At 41.4% G+C, this 17,961-nt stretch overlaps 1 long non-coding RNA gene across 2 annotated transcripts in view; it reads right to left on the reverse strand.

Annotated features, from left to right (window-relative positions):
* Window positions 1-16,658, reverse strand: part of LOC104858117 — a 20,433-nt gene extending 3,775 nt beyond the window's left edge. Inside the window, exons 1-2 of one of the 2 annotated variants that reach the window (XR_004518790.1) lie at window positions 16,581-16,658; window positions 1,347-1,419 (exon numbers count right to left, since the gene is read on the reverse strand). This is a non-coding gene — a long non-coding RNA (uncharacterized LOC104858117). Of the gene's footprint in view, window positions 1-1,346; window positions 1,457-16,580 lie in introns of those variants that run through there. The other variant, XR_779067.3, reaches the window with a different exon arrangement.
* Between the last annotated feature and the right edge of the window lie 1,303 nt (window positions 16,659-17,961).

Genomic DNA, 17,961 nt, shown 5'->3' on the forward strand with positions numbered 1-17,961 from the left:
TCCCTTATTTTGTCTAATGTGTTGCCCACATAACAGTACAGAGCTGGACATGGTGGCCCAAGCCTGCAATCCCAGCACTCTGGGAGGCTGAGGCAGGAAGATCATAAATTCAGCCCCAGCTGGGGCCACCTCTTTAACTTAGACCCTGTTTCCGAATTTAAGGTGGGATGGGAGAGGGGACAGAAGTAAGTGCACATACCCTGGGTTCACTCCTCAGTGATGGGAAAAAAATCCAGGTGTCCTAATGTGCTGCTTCCTAGAACTGTTGCTCGCTCACAGGGTGCAGGCTGGAGGGTGACTGCTGTGTCTTTAAATACCTGGCTGTCACTTCAACATAAGCAAAGAGGGGCGGGCTCATTTCTGCCTCTTGACAGCAGTTGTAGACTTGGCAGAGTCAGCTTCCTTACTCCCATCAGATGGATAAGCTGCTGCTTTATTTACATATGTGCAGCTCTCAGGTCTCATTTATCAGGGAACTGCTTCAGGATCCCAAATGATTAATTATCCCGACTAGAAGCACCAGTGACATCAGCCTTCACTAGTGGTAAGAGAAAGAATTCCTCAGGCCAGTTAGGACAAATAGTAGCAGTGACAATAAAAAGGATTTACAGATCAGGGTCTCAGAATTCCAACAAAACAAATTACAGAAAAATGGAAGCTTGATCAACCAGTCAGCTGGCAGCATCTCAGTGAGTTAACCCAGTTACTGTGATTAAGCTCTGTATTGATTTGTATTGATTTGTTGGGCCCACTGCAGGTGTCCCAGCTAAATCACAACCTCCACTAAATTTTAATAAACTTCCCTTTCCCTTCAGCCTCTGAGTCAGCCTTACCCTGGGCTTTTGTTTTTCATGCATCAGCCATAGTTCTTGAAGTTTTTACTCCAGCCAAAGAGCATTTCATATTCAGCAGATAGCTGCACATAAAAATTCAACAATTCGGACTGTACCATACAGGGAGACTGCTGTTACACCAGTAGGAGGCTAATACTAGAAGTTTGAGTCAGCAAGAGCCCGCCCCCGTGAATGAAAACAGCCTAAACCAAATCACAGAATGGCCAGGTGTGTCTGTCCTAACCATTCAAAAAAACTTTTTTTGTAGAGGTAAGGGGCATGAGAATGTCTTGCCCTGTGGTTCAGCCTGCCCTTTAACTCATTATGTATCCCAGGCTGGCCTTAAAGTTATGACCATCTTCCTGCCTCAGGCCTCCCAAGTGCTGGAATTACGGATGTGCGCCACCAGCCCCTACCTAATTTTTATAACAGTCTCTGTAACAACCAATGAGTATATCTAGAATTTATAGAAGTATTACCAACTACAGGCTCCTCCCTGTTTAGTAAACATACCTCATTTCCAGTGTAAATTGAGTATGAACAAGTGCCAGCAGGATGGGTCTGGAAGTCTAATTACAGCATAATCCTATCAAATGAAATACAGACATAAGGAAACATTAAGAGGTGCAAAAGTCTCACTGTGGTGGGGAGTCTTGGAAAGAGCTGTCCACATCTAAGACATCTACCAGAGAAACTTCTCAAGTCAGCTTTGGCTTAGTCTCTATCAGGGTTATAGTTCCTGGAGTCTAAGATACAGACCCAGTTGGACTGAGGATTTCGCTCAGTGGTGCTGCCGCCTGCTTTGCAAGTGGAAGGTTCTGAGTTCCAATTCATGGTACTAAAAGCCAGTTGAGGCCCTGAAGGGTCCTTTGAGTAGGACCCTAAGTCTCCAACAGGGTTCAAGAGCTGTCTTTGATTTCTTTTTTGTGTGTTGTGCTGGGGATCAAACTCAGGACCTTGCACTTGAGAGGCAGTCCCCAGCCCTTGATTACATTTCTAGAAGACCCAGTCTTCAGGTTGAAAATCATGAAAGGTGAGTGAGCAATTGAAAGGTCACAAAGAGCTTCGGTTACCTGGTGGGAATATGCCATGGCCCGGTGCATTACAGCCTTGAGTTAATTCATATAGACTTCAGGAAAGTAGGGCATATGTAAGGGTCTTTAAGACAGTGCTGATAACTATTTCATCCATTAAAAGTAATTACAGTTACCTTTGGCCAATGCAGTCCACCAACATTGCCAGTTTCAAAATGCTACCTTTCAACCTTTCCAGAAGACAGCATTGCAGGGGCAATGGCTATGCCAATGTGTGTGTCACACCCTGTTTGGCAGTTTGATGATTTACCCAGTGAAATGGCTTTCTCTGTCACTGGAAGTGTAGAGATGGCCTCTTGATACATTTGGATACATTTTCCTGTAGTCTTTACTACTGTTCCAACATTGCCCTTGCTGCTTGGAAAATATAACCAGAGACTACTACATGAGCATAGTTGTGTCCCACTGATGGTAACCATTGAGGGAAATCAATGTCAATATTCAAGTAGTCCATCAGGTAGCAGAAATGCACCACCTGCAGTTTTGTCTTCTCAGGATAAGGGAGTGACAAAACCAAACACTCGCCACCGGTCATTTTACCAATTTTAGGACAGTTGCCACACAAATATTTTCCTACAATTCCTTTCGTTTTTCCTTCTCCATGATGAATGATGGAGTCCAGGTCCTCCATGAGTCCATATTTAACATGAATGTAATTCCTTTCAAATATTAGTTTCTCCGACTCAGGTCTCTCAAAATCCATTAAAAAGGCTACCATAGGCAATTCAATTTGGATTAAATTCATTCAAACCACACACCCCAGAAAGACAACTACAAAAACCAAATTCCAGCTCAACAGAGTGCAAGATTACTAAGTAATCCGAAGAACTAATAAAGATCTATTTGCTTTTAATACCAGTTCCCTAACAAAACCTGGTTTTAAACTAGGGAACTGATTTCTTATTTTGTATAGGTACACTTCTGCCTCACCAAAAACAGTTTAGACTCCTTGGGTAAGGAGTTATTTCTAATTGCAATTACATACTAGAATTTTCAGTGCAGAGCAACAGAAACCAACAGAATGGGAAAAATTTTTTACCAGCTGTTCTGAAAGGACTACTATCTAGAATATATAAAGATCTAAAAATCAGGACACCCTCCCCAACTTTAAAAACTCAATTCAAAAACAGGTATCTGAATAGATATTTCTCAAATGAAGTACAAACCAAACAAATATATGAAAAAATGTTCAACATCATGTCATTTGAGAAATGCAAATTAAGATTCCATCTCACATCAGAAAAAAATGTATAGCCATACCACCCTGAATGTGCCTGATCTTGTCAGAAAGAATGGCTATCATCAAAAAATCAACCAATAACAAATTCTGGCAGTGGTGTGGGGGGAAAGGAACCCTTCTCCACTGTTGGTGGGAGTGTAAGTTGGTACAACCGATGTGGAAATTAGAATGGAGAGTTCTCAACAAACTAATACTACAGGTTCTGTTTGAGCCAGCCGCTTCTAGGTATTTTCCCAAAAGAGTTAAAAGCATCATACTACAGAGATGCATGCACACCCATGTTTATAGCAGCACAATTTGTAATAGCTCAGTCTTGGAGACAGCCTATCAACAGGTGAATGGATAAAGAAGTGGTGTTATATACAATACAGAGTACTATTCTGCCATAACGAAGGATATACCTGAGACATTTTTAGCTAAATGGATGATCCATCATACTTTGTTGTGAAATAAGTCAGATACACATCTTTAAATGGTGCATTGTTTTTCTGGTATGAGAAACCAAAAGCGTAAATAAATATCAAAATGGATGATAAATCCTGGGAAGTAGGAAGAAAATGTTCAGATGGGAAGAGGAGCAAGAGACAGGGAAGAGAAAAAGAAGGAAAAAATGGTAACGCTTTTGTAAATGGGGAGGGGAAGGGGTTTGAATTGAGAAGAGGGGAAGGGGGAAAAAAGAACTAAAGGGAATTTCTGATCTATATTTTTTCCCATATCTAAAGTTTCTGAGTATTTTTAAAAAGGGAATTGTTGAAGACGCTAATAACCTCAGTTTCTGGTGACAATCTAACATTACCGAGTGTGGTAGTGAACAGTGCTTTCCAGGCTCTTGCCATCCTTGTCCTGTTCAGTGACTTGGTTGGAACCTTTGTGAATGTGAAAGATTAACATTTATTTTAGGGCAATATAGAAGAAATGAAAGTGCTGGAGAAGAAAAAGGTACTTGGAAGAGAAAGAGAAGATAACATCTTGTATGTAGGACAGGCTGCCACTGCCAGAACAAGGGGGCAAGGGCCACAAAATCAGTGGCTGCATCTCCTATCTTGTGACTTTAGATCCAGGCTGTGCTACTTGATCTCATGCTAGGAGAGTGGCATCATGTGCCAGTCTGTGGAGCTGCTGCTCTACACTCAGGGTTAACAAGTCTCTGCAATTGCCAAATCATACCCAAGTGCCCCAGCCATGCCGCCTTGCCCTCTACTCCTGCCTTATTTCCTCCTGAGACAAATCCCCATAGTTCTTTATGGGTTGCTGAGGGAGTGAAGGTCCCTGGTACTTTGGTGGTGTTTTGGGGGTCTTCTGTGTAGAGTATTATGTCATCTGCAAATGGTGATAATTTAACTTCTTTCCTATCCTTTTTTCTTTTTCTTGTCTACTTGCTCAGTCTGATGTTTCCAGAACTATATTGAACAGGAGTGGTGACAGTGGATATCCTTGTCTTGTTCCTGATTTTACAGTGAAATCTCTGTGACGGTTTAGTATGATGTTGACTGCTAGTGTGTCACAGATGACTTTTATCAGATTTTTATCATAAAGGCCTTCTATTCCAGTTTTCTGTGGGTTTTAATTTTAATTATGAATGCATGTTGGGCTTTGTAAAATGTTTTCCCTGCATCCACTGAGATGTCGATTCCAGTTATGGAACACAGAAAAGGTCATGTCCAGCAATCGAGTCACAAGGGCCTGGAGGCCCACCTGCACACCTGTCTCTAGCCTCTGGTGGAGTTCTTGAGTATTTACTTCCTTGGGATTATGAAGACGTTGAGGGCTCCACTTAGTGCTACTGTTTTTATTAACCTGGAGGGAGAAATGCATATGCCCCTGAGAGACAGGTGGGGATCTGAGGACAGCAGCATCAATTACCTCCTCTTCCTATAGTTACCACTCTAGTTGGCCAGAATCTGGGTTTTCCAGTGATAGTCACAAAAGCCTGAACACAGAATTTGACTTTCCATGCTTTTTGTGGAAATTATCTATTTAGAGCTGGGGATTTAGCTCAGTGGTTCTGCCACCTGCCTCCTAAGTGCAAGGTCCCAAGTTCAATCCCCAGTACCCCGCCCCCAAAAAAGAAATTATCTATCTGCAAAGTAGTGTCATAATTTAAAGTCATCCTTTACCCATCTTTCATCATTCTCTAGTTTGTACTGGACCCAAACTACATTGCATTAGTAGATAAGTTGTTCCTTTTTCAGACTGGCAGTGTCCACTTGTTCCCACCGTTGAAAGATATGGCCTAGGACTGGGGATGTAGCTCAGTGGTTCCACTCCCTGCCTGGCAAGTGCAAGGACCTCAGTTCAATCCCTGGTACCAAAAAAAAAAAAAAAAAGATATGGCCTAATGGCAAGGTTGCTGGGCTCTGTAGGGTGTTGCTCAGGATGTTTTCCATGGCTCGTCTTGAGGCCTATGGAGAGAGAGAGAGAACTAGGTCTGAGGTCCTTCAAAGGGTGTCTCCTGCAGAAAGGGGTCAGCCCATGAGTTCACAAAACAGCCGTGTAACACCTAATTAGAGGGAGCAGATGTCTCTGCTTGACACTCTAGTGGTGATGCTGGTGCCTTTTACTCCTTAGCTTCAGAACTCTCCATACCATGGCCCACTGACTCCTTAGAGGGAATGGTGGGGCCCTAGAGAAACAGTAGATCAGAGAGGAGCCCTGGGAGGGCACTGGCCATCTGGGAAACAATCTCCTCACTCATCCCCTCCATGACTTTCTTAAAGACAGTTGAACTGGATATCGAAAATAACTGCAGTATCTGAATTTTGAAAAGAGGGGATCTAACCCAAGTTCCACAGGTTCCCTAAAAGTAGAGGCTTTAGCTTTTATCTGTAATGGTGAGAAAGCTGAAAGGCCACATGATTTACTCAGCAGTTTTCATGCTCCCAGACCACAATTCATGTGCATTTGTAAGACCACAGAAATAAAATACGAACTTTAACATGTTCCTGTCAGCTTGAGCCACCAGTGGTACCTGCATGGATGTCCCACCAGGCGCTTGTACTACTCATGGTAAAAATGGGTCTAATCATTTATAGGTATTTTTACTAATAAAATTCTATTAATACTATTAAACATTTGGAGACTTTCAGGAAGATGGCAGAGCATTAAGCACAGCAGGTCAGTCCAAGATTCAGATTGCAGACACTGCACTACAATGACTTACAGAAGGAAAGAAGGAGGGAGGTATTTCCCTGGGACCCAGGAAGGATCTGAAGGGAGGAGTCCTCAGGGAAAACGTAGAGACAGACCTCAATGCAGGACAAGGAGGTGACAAACTGCACTTCTCCCTGACTCCTGACTTAAGGTGAAAGGAGGCTCAAATCTACAGAGACATGATGAGGGCTGGTAAGTCCAGAGGCTTCCAGGGAGAAATGCACCAGCAAAACAGAGCAGTGGATGCTGTGTACTCCAACAGCTGGTGAGGGACTCCAGCCCAAGTGTTCCCTGGAGAGGGTGTTCGGCCAGACACCAATTTAGGGAGAGGCCAAGCGAACCCGGGACTCAGAGCAGCCTTGCACTGGCTTCCTCTCAGGGCTCCCAGCGATTGGGTGAAGTAGAACCATGGAAAATGTCCAGGGTTAGGGAGCCAAGGTGAGGCAGGTAAGAGATGCCCGGAGTATTACAGGGGGAACAGCTCAGACACCAACCCCACAAACGGGCCAGGATCAGCCTGAAATTCTGTGAAGCTGAAAGCATAAGAATCAGCACAACACCCTATTCCTACTGTAGGCTTGTGGATGGATCTAGACTCCATCTGCTTCCTTTGTTTACTAGTGACAGCAGAGACACACCCTGAATTGGACACTACCACAAACTTTACACCCCAAAAGATAACCACAGGGTTGACATCACAAAGAAATTTTTTTCTTTTCTTTTTGTTGTTTTTTTGTTTTATGAGTGTGAACATTGTTTTTAGGTTTTTTTTCTTGTATTTAGTTCTTGTTTTTGTTTTTTTCTTCTTTCTTCCCCTCCTGTCTTCTTCACTAGTTTTCTAAAATTTGGGCAATATTTATCCTCCAGCCTTGATTCTAATCTTGTTCTCTTCTATTTCTCTGTGTTTTCCTCTTATCCCTTTATATTTTTCTCCCATGAGGGTAAAATAGCTCTATTCTGGGGATATTTACTGTATATTACTTTCTGATTTCTTTTAGATTTTTGTGATATAACTATAAATCCTTTACCTATCACTTAAGTTGGCAAATTAACAGTTACAACAGTTTGTCACTTTCTAGACTGTTCTTATTACTGATTATACAACTTTAGTTAAGGTGAAATAGTTGTTACGATCAGTTGTTCTTCCTTGCATGCCAGTACTAAGATTGTCTGGGTATCATAAAATACAACAGTTCAGCACCAAATAACTGGGTATAGGCCAAATAGGCAGCAGACTCTCATCCCTAATAAAATGAAGAGACATGGTTTTGTGAAAGACTCAAAAAACAAAAGCCAGCTTCACCTAGAAGACATCTCTGAAGAGTAGTCATTTCTGGGCCATGTGTGGTGGTGGATGTCTATAATCCCACTACTTGAGAGGCTAGGGCAGGAGGATTAATGTGAGTTCAAGGCCAGCTTGAACTACATAGCAAGGCCCTATCTCAAACAAACAAAGAATAGTAATTTCCTAAGGAGGTCTTGATACTAGTAATGAAGCTACTTACCATAAGCAATTTACAAGCTTCACTGCAGGATATAAATTTTTTAAAAAACAGAAAATGAGAAGACATGGCAGCAAGATGCAGTCCCAGACTTCCAGCTTGACCAAGGTAAATGCAGGATGCAATGAGGTGAAAGAAACCCAAAGCCACTCAACAGAACTTTCTGAATGGTAGCAGAAGTAACAAAGCAGATGAATGAAGCTCTAGGAAAAAAAATCAGAAATAATTATACAGATAACTAAAGAAATGACCATAATGAAGGACATGGTTAGTGAATCTAGAGTAGACAGAGATTTTTAAAAAATAGAGGATATGCTCACTTAAGCATCACATATATTAAATAGATAAAGGAACTTGGGAAAGTGATGGAAACCATGAATGTCCAACACAGGAAAGAACTGGATTCCATGAAACAGATTCAAACATATATCCAGGAGATTAAAAATTCTATTGATAGTGTAAGAAGCAGAATCAATACAAGAACAATTCAGATCTAGAAGACAGGTTTGCAGTTAGTGACCATCAAATGAAAGACTTCTTAAAAATAGCAAGGAACTACAAAAATCCAACAGCTGCTACGTGAATCAAAGAAGGATAACATAAGGGGTTGATAGGAATCAATTAAAAAATCAGAAGGCAGTGCAAAGGATGTAAAAAACTTGTTCACATAAGTAATGGCAGAAAACTTCCCAAGCATGGAAAAAGAATTTGACCTATAGATAAGTGAGGCATACAGAACTCCAATTAGCCATGATCGGGGGGGGGGAAATTACATCAAGGTGTATAACTGTCAAGATTCCAGAAATTGAACACAAGAGCAGAATATAAAAAAACTTACAGAAAAGAAACAAATCACCTATTAAGGAAAATCCATCAGAACCATAGCAGACTTCTCAACACAAACTCTTAAGTCAAGGAGAGCTTGGAGTAAAGTATTTCAAGCCATAAAAGAAAACAAGCCTTCAACCCAGATTGATGTACCTCACAAAATTATCTTTCAGAGTTCATGGAAAAATAAGATACTTCTATGATAAAAAAACACCACCAAACTAGCCCTCCAAAAATTTCTGAAAGATATTTAGAAGACAACAATGAAGATAACAATTCCATAAATCCCAACAGAATGAATTCATCAGACAAGGCCAACAAATAAACAAAGGGGAAAGAAAAAGAACCAACCACAGGAAAATATGACAAGGATAAGTCAATACATATTAGTTATAATCATCACTGTAAATGGTCTCAATTCACCAAAAGAAACATTGACAGAATGGATCAAGAAACAAGACCCATCAGGCCGGGGATTTAGCTCAGTGGTTCTGCTACCTGTCTCCCAAGTGCAAGGACACAAGTTCTATCCCAGTACAAAAAAAAAAAGGAAACCAACAAACAAGATCCACCAATATGCTGAATACAAGATACACATTTAACTTAAAAAAATGTGTAGACTGAAAGTCAAAGCATGGAAAACAATACTCCATGTGATAGGAACTCAGCAAAAAAGAAGGGGTAGCTATTCTATTTGCAGACAAAGTGGATTTCAAGCCAAGACTGATCAGCAGAGGCATAGAAGGTCACTATATACTTGCTAAGGAAACAATCCAAGAGGAAGAGACAACAATCAACTACCAGGACACACAACTATATAAAACACTAATCAATATGAAAAACCAGATAATCACTATCACAGTTCTAACGGGGGACCTCAATACTCCACTGTCACAAACAGATCAACTAGACAAAAAATCAACAAAGAAATATCAGAGCTGAACCAAACCTTTGGACAACTGGAGTTAGATATCTACAGTGCTCTACCCTACAACAACAAAATACATATTCTTCTCAGCTGTACATGGGGATTTCTCCAAGATAGATCACATAGTAGCTCATAAAACAAGCTTAAGTAAATACAAAGGAATTGAAAATTTCCCATGCATATTATCAGATCATAGTGCAATGAAATTGGAAATCAATAGCAAAATAAGCCACAGAAACTACATAAATACATTGAAATTAAAAGCCTCCTGAACAACCAGTGGGTCACAGATGAAATTAATGGAGAAATTAGACAATTTCTATAATTAAATGATAATGCCAATACAACACATGGGAACTTATGGGACGCAATGAAAGCAATCCTATGAGGGAATTTATAGCAGTGAATCCCCACATCAGAAAAACAGAGCAAGCTCAAATAAGTAACCTAATGTAACCTAATGTTCAAACTCAAGCTTCTAGAAAAAGAAGGGCAAGTTAAACCCAAAGCATATATGAAGGAGGAAATTATAAAGATCATAATAGAAGTGGATACAATTGAGACTAAGAAAAAACAAAGAATTAATGAATCAGAGCTGGTGGTTTGCAAGACTAAATAGACAAACCCTTAGCCAACCTTATTAAAAAAAAAAAGTCAAATCCATGCAATTAGGAATGAACAGGGTGAAATCTCAATAAATCCTACAGAAATCCAGAAGAGCATCAAAACCTACTTCAAAAACCTGTACTCTGCTAAAATGGAAACACAGAAGAAACACACTCCTTGATATATATAAATTACCAAAGCTGAATCAAGAAGATATAAAAATTCTAAATAAGCTGGGCGTGGTGGTGCACGCCTGTAACCCCAGCACTCGGGAGGCTGAGGCAGGAGGATCACTGTGCGTTTGAGATCAGCCTGGGCTACACAGTGAGTTCCAGGTCAGTCTCAATTACATAGTGAGACCCTGTCTCAAAAAAACAAAAAAATTTTTAAAAATCTAAATAACCAATACCAGTCAATGAAATTGAAGAAGTAATAACAAAACTACCAACAAAGTAAAGCCCAGCTACAGATGGATTCACTGCTGAGTTCTACAAGAAATTTAGAGGAGATCTAATGTCACTACTCTTCAAACTCTTAAATGAAATTGAAAGGGAAGCCTTACTCCCATACTCATTTCTGGGAACAATATCCTGATACCAAAACCAAAGCTGGATCCAACCAAAAAAGAGAACTACAGGCCAGTCTCCCTAATGAACATAGATGCAAAAATCCTCAATAAGACACTGGCAAACAAAATGCAGCAAATCATCAAGAAGTTTATATGTAATGATCAAGTAGGATTCATTTCAGGGATGCAGGGATGGTTCAACATATGCAAATCAATAAATGTAATACACTATATTAACAGAGCCAAGGATAAAAACTATACCATTTCAATAGATGCAAAAATACATTTGACAAAGTCCAACACATATTCATGCTAAAACCCTACGGAAAACTGGAATAAATGGTCTATATCTCAATCTAATGAATGCCATCTATGACAAACCAACAGCCAACATCACACTAAATGTTCAATAGTTGAAAGCTTTCACTCTAAAATCAGGAACAAGACAAGGATGCCCACTGTTGCCACTTCTGTTCAATATAGTTCTGGAAACATTAGCTAGAGCAATCAGAAAGAGAAAGAAATAAAAAGGACATGGATGGAAAAGGAAGAAGTTAAACTATCCTTCCTTTTGGATGACATGATATTCTATATAAAAGATGCCCAAAACTCCATCAAAAGGCTGCTAGATTTAATAACTAAATTCAGTAATGTAGCAGGATACAAAATCAACATTCAAAAATCAATAACATTCCTGTACACAAATAACAAACTCACTGAGAAAAAAATTAGGGAAAGCCAACCTTTCACTGTAGAATCAAGAAAAAAGAAATACTTAGGAATCAGTCTAACAAAGGAAATAAAAGACCTTGATGTTGAAAATTACAGGACTCTGAAAAAGGAGTTTGGTTGGAGAGGATATTAGAAAATGGAAAGACATGCCTTGTTCTTAGTAGAACTATTATACTGAAAAACTCCCAAAACTATTATACAGATTTAACACAATCCCAATGAAAATACATACCAGTAGCAAACTTCACATAACTAGAGAAAACTGCTAAAATTCATTTAGAACCACCTCACAGAACTAGAGAAAACAATCTTAAAATTCATTTAGAACCAGATGAGATCTAAAACAGCAAAAGCAATTCTGGGCAATAAGGACAAGGCAGGAGGCATTACAATCCCTAATTTGAAATTATACTACAAAGCTACCACAATAAAAACAGCATGGTGCTGGCCAAAAAACAGACTGAAAGATCAATGGGACAAGCCAGGTGTAGTGGCGCACGCCTGTAATCCCAGCACTCGGGAAGCTGAGGCAGGAGGATCACTGTGAGTTCAAGACCAGCCTGGGCTACACAGTGAGTTCCAGGGCAGTCTCAACTATGTAGTAAGACCCTGTCTCAAAAAACCACCCCCCCCTCAAAAAAAATCAATAGGACAAAATAGAAGATGCTGAAACAGCTCCAAACATACTCAGCCACGTTCTTTTTTTGTTGTTTGTTTTGGTTTTGGTTTTTGGAGACAGAGTCTCACTATGTAGTTGAGACTGACCTGGAACTCACTATGTAGCCCAGGCTGGTCTCGAACTCACAGTGATCCTCCTGCCTCAGCCTCCTGAGTGCTGGGATTACAGGTGTGCACCACCACGCCTGACTCAGCCACATTATCTTTCCTCTTATTTCTTTTTGTTTGTTTGCTTGTTTATTTTTGGTACCAGGGATTGAACTAAGGTCCCTGTGCTTGCAAAGCAGGTGCCTGAACCACTGAGCTAAATCCCCGGGTCCTCAGCCACATTATTTGACACAGGAGTGAGGCTCCTTTACTGGAAGAAAGACAGCCTCTTTCATAAATGGTGCTGGCAAAACTGGCTTTCCACATGGTGACCCACATCTCTCACAATGTACTGAACTAAAACAAAATTGGATCAGCAATCTAAATGTAAAAACAGAAACATTTAATCTGATGAAAGGTAAAATAAATAAAGCTCTTGTAAACATAGAGCAAAGACTTTATGAACAAAAACCCCAATCACACAGAAAATATTACAAAGAATCACCAACTGGGATCATATCAAATTAAAATGCTTTTTTCTGCACAGGAAAAGAAACCACCAGCAGAGTGAAGGGACAACTCACAGAATGGGAAAGGTTACTTCTCAGGTACTTCTCAAAGGAACTAATATCTAGACTATACAAAGAATTGAAAAAAAAATGAGATCCCTCAAATTTAAAGACTGAGTTCAATAACGGGCATCTGAAATATAGACATTTCTCAAGTGCAAACAGCAAATACATGAAAAAATGTTCAACATCACTGGTCATTCAAGAAATGCAAATTAAAACAACCTGAGAAGGGGAAAAAATGAGAAGCAAGACCTGACATGTAAAGGTGCAAGATCCCAGTAATGAATGTAACTGTACTGTCTACCTAGAATGTACCAATAAATTCAATTTAAAAGAAAAAAACAAAAAACAAAAACAACAAAACAACCCGAGGTGCCATCCCCAGAATGAATGTCTGTCATTAAGAAATAAATCAATAAGAAATACTGGTGGGGATGTGGGGAAAAAAGAACCCTTCTCCACTGTTGGTTGGAGTGTAACTTGATAAAACTACTGTGGAAATCAGTATGAAAAGTTCTCAACAAACTAATACTACAGGGGCTGGGGGTGTAGCTCAGTGGTTCCACTGCCTGCCTCGCAAACACAAGGACCTGAGTTCAATCGCTGGTACCAAACAACAAAAAAACAGGTTCCATTTGAGCCAGCTACTCCCCTTCTAGGTATTTTCCCAAAAGAGTTAAAAGCATCATAACACACAGATACATGCACACCCATGTTTATAGCAGCACAGTTTGTAATAGCTAAATCTTGGAGACAGCCCATATGCCCATCAACAGATGAAAGGATAAAGAAAATATGGTGTTTGTATATAATGGAGTACTACTCTGTCAGAAAGAAGGATACACCTGAGACATGTTTAGGTAAATGGATGTTCCTTGAGACCATACTTTGTAGTGAAATAAATCAGAAATAAGTGTTTAAATATTGCATTGTTTCTCTTGTGTGAGAAATGGAAAGGGTAAATAAGGACCAAAACAGAGGATACATACTGGGAAATAGGAAGAAAATGTTCAAAAGGGAAAGCAAACAAATGACAGGAAAGGGGGAAGGGAAAAAAGAACAGAAGAAAGAAATGGTAACAAACCTTTTGGAAATGGGGAGAAAAAGAACCTAGATATATCATGTGCAGGTACAAATTCCCTACGATGAATGTAATCATGTATATCAAGTGTACCAATAATATTAAAAAATGTATCACTGAGATTAATAATCAAGCCATGAAAAAATGATATTCTTGTTTAGCATATAGAACATATGCAGGTTAGCTACTTGATACCATAAGCTCAAGTTCAAATTCGAGCTGACCGGCAGTAGACATACAAAGACAGCCCCAGTGTGACTATCTTAAAAATCCTTCTTTGTAACTTTAAATTGCAAGAAATTAAATGTGGTGGCCACAGCTTTTCAAAATACAGTTAACCTTATTCTAGTAGCCCTTCAGATTTTTTTCCCCAAACCCTCCAAAGCCAAGAGAAGATGGGGGATTCGGGCCGTCCAGCCCTCTCCTCGGTTGCTGCTGTCTCTGTCATTGTCCAGCACAGGATGTGCTGTAGAAGGGACCCAGTGCCATTGTACCACATACTACTTTGTCCATCCACTCAGACTTTGCCAGCAGGGCACTAAAGAGAATCTTTTCAGGGCCGAGGATTTAGCTCAGTGGTTCTGGCAATTACCTTGCAAGTGTAAGGACCCGAGTTTGATCCCCAGTACCAAAAAAAAAACCAAAGCAAAAAAACATAGATTCTCTTTTCAGATAGCGACGCGATATGTTGCTCCCAAAACTGTTGCCCTTTCTATTAAATGGAAGAATGGAGAATACCTTGTCTCACTGTGATATACTAAAGTTGTCAGCAATACCCTTGAACCTATTAAAATGCCCAAGAGTTTTCAACCGTGCTTCAACATGATAGCAGTTATGAACATGATTATTTGAACAATATATATGTATATTTTTTGTTGTTGTTGTTGTTGTTGTTACCAGGGATTGAACTTGGGTCCTTGCGCTTGCAAGGCAGGCCACGGAACCACTGAGCTAAATCCCCAGCCCCCTGATTTGAACAATATTTTGCACTTTATGAATTTCAAGAGCATCTCCTCAAGTCATGTTGGAACTGAGATCAAGATTGGTGGCACACGCCTGTAATCCCAGCACTCGGAAGGCTGAGGCAGGAGGATTGCCTGAGTTCGAGGCCAGCCTGGGCTACATAGGGAGTTCAGGGCCATCCTTAACTACAAAGGGAGACACTGCCTCAAAAAAACAAAATTAAAACAAAAAAGGTTGGTGGGCACAAATTCTGAGAATACTTCAATACAGCTCTTGGCTTCCTAAAGACCCTCAGCTTCCTGTTTTGAAACAAATGTGAATATAAATCTTACAGAACTTTGCATGTTACACAAGACTACATCTTTATATAAGATTTAAAATTCAGAAGACTGTTTCTGAGCACAAGGGAGCTCAGACATGACATGAAGCATGTCACATCGAAAGTAACTCCAAGGAAAAGTGTTGAAACAGCGGTGGCTGCACGGTGAGCACAGACACGGGCTGAGCCCACAGGAGTAACAGAAGGCCAGCATCCCTCCAACAGATCTGTGTAAGATAGCTTAAATGGATGTCCACTAACTTACACAGCCAACTAGCATGTGGTAATAGAGCAAATGGTATCACAGTCACAGGCCTGGAAAGCCATCTGGATTGTGGACTTGGTCACATCTCTCAGAATCAAATCACTCACAAACAAAAGGGCAAGTGAAGGGGGCTACTGATACGAGTAGATGCACGAGGACTGAATGTCACCCACGAGGCATGAATCGCCACGACTGGCCCGGGCTCAGTAAATCACTAACCGAGGTTCCTCGGTGTTCTCCAGACTGAATCGCAAGGTCTTTCAATTCCTTCTTATGAAATGGGTTGAATCCTTTCCACTATTATTATTCTTTTTGGTACCGGGGATCGAACTCAGGCCCTTGTACTTGTGAGGCAGGCGGCGGAACCACTGAGAATCCCCAGCCCCTCCCTTCCACTATTAAAGAATAAAATAACTAACCCAAGGTATTCTTAGAATGAAACTTTTCAGTGACACATAACTAAATGTTAATTACCTTGCCTGATACAGCATAAAAATGGTTGGAACAGCAGGAGATTATTATACAGTTTTTCTCATTTAGTTTTGTGTAGCAAGAGTACCTCCAATTTCTTAAGAATACCTTCACCACCAGATTAGAACAGTAAGCATAGTCTTATAAGAACACACTTAAAACAGCTTTTCATGCATTTTTTTTCACAAGTCAGTATATATTCTTATATCATGTTTAGTTATGCTAAGAATTAAAACCTGCTCTTGGTGGAACACCCCTGTAACCCCGGCACTCAGGAGGCTGAGGCAGGAGGATCGCTGTGAGTTTGAGGCCAGCCTGGGCCACATAGTGAGGTCAAGACCAGCCCGAACTACAAAGCGAGCCCCTGTCTCAACTCCCCCAAATCCGATAGAAATCCGAGAAGCCTTCATGTACTCAACAGGGCAGTTAGCTGAGACGCAGCCACGGAAGCCAGGCCCAGCAGGCCATGACTGCATGGCCTCGTGAAGCTGCAGGCTCTCCTCTCCTGGCTCCTGAAGCCTCCCCAGCTTCCCCTAACTTCTACCACCACCTAGCGCCTTGCCTCTCCCAAATGGCCTGGGAGAGAAGGGACAGGAAGAGGATTGGGGGAGAGAGTCCTTAGTCCTTAAACGTCAGAGAGAGAAACTGCCTGAAGAGCCTTACCTCCTGGCTCCCTTTGTTACCTTCGGTGAATTGGTCAGAACAACTTGTGAACGTGACAGAGCAACATTTATCTTAGGGCAAGAAAGACGGGCAAGGAAGTGCTCAAGGAGAAAGGCTGCTTCAAAGGAAAGAGAAGATCTGTCTTTCACCCAGGACAGGCGGCTGCTGGAACAAGAGGTCAGTGGCAGTGGTGGCGCTGCTGCCTTTTCCGTCTTCCTTCTGACGTTGGGCCCGGGCCTTCCCACCTGATCTCGTGCTGGAAGATTGGCATCAGGTGCCGGTTCGGGGCCGCTGCTCTCCGCCCATGGTTAGCAAATCTCTGCAGCTGGCAGGTCAAGCCCAGCTGCCCTAGCTACGATGCCATGCCCTGGTCTCCTGCCTCAGGAGACACAATTTTGAATTGTTTTCTATCATCATTTCATAGCGAAGCACCATTTCCTACTCTTTAGAAATGTTTCCTCAGTACAAACCCTTTCATACCTGCTAACAAATACACCTGGGTTCCCTATTCACAAGAAACCAAGATGTGGGGCCGGGGACTTAGCTCAGAGGTTCCACTGCCTGCCTCGCAAGCACAAGGACCAGAGTTCAATCCCCGGTACCAAAAATAAGAGTCGCACCAGTAGAATTACACATTCTGCTGTGAGACCAGCACCGTGTTCAGTAATAGATGCTGACAAAGAGCTGCTATGGGACGGATGTGGCTTCGGGTGACGGGGCAGTTGCTGTTTGGTTCCTTGCTTGGTTCTCTGTGTGTGCAGGCATTTTCCTGCAACATTCCATGGAGGAAGGGACCACATCGACCTTGTTTGCTATGACAGCCCTGCTGGGACTCTGTCAACCACCCCGCAATGGTTCAAAGGGAAAACTCCTTAGGCCAGTTATGCAAGAGTTTAGGCAAAGGCAAGAAAACCGAAACAAACCAGGCAGCCTTCAGAACCAGAGTAGGTTGAGAATTCCAGCAATGTCTCTGATCAACATTGACAGAAGGGAAATGACAAGAGAAAACTATTTGCTACAGTGAATCCAGTGTCCGTAGTTTACATCCGAACTAGTTAATTGGTTAGTTGTTGACCTTATCTAATTAATCAATTGTTTATGAGTCTCCTGCACCCAAGCTCAGTTACTGCATTGGTCTGTCTGGCCCAGGCCAAATCCGTGACTTTTTAGCTCCCCGCTGGCCAGGCCCTCACCCGGTGAACCTGGCCAAGACACAGGGCTTCACTCCTCCTTCTCACTTCACCCCCAGGTGGACCAGCTGACCCAGGAATCCCCAGGTTTCCAGAGGACCGATGGTACACATTGCCCCATTTTTCTATTTCTGTGGTCTGCTCAGGGTGCATCTTGGAGAGAGGCTGAAGGGTGTGACCAGAAGCCACTG

The sequence above is a fragment of the Fukomys damarensis genome, unplaced genomic scaffold (genome assembly GCF_012274545.1).
Source record: "Fukomys damarensis isolate Sample0158 unplaced genomic scaffold, DMR_v1.0_HiC HiC_scaffold_24, whole genome shotgun sequence".
Lineage (NCBI taxonomy): Eukaryota > Metazoa > Chordata > Mammalia > Rodentia > Bathyergidae > Fukomys > Fukomys damarensis.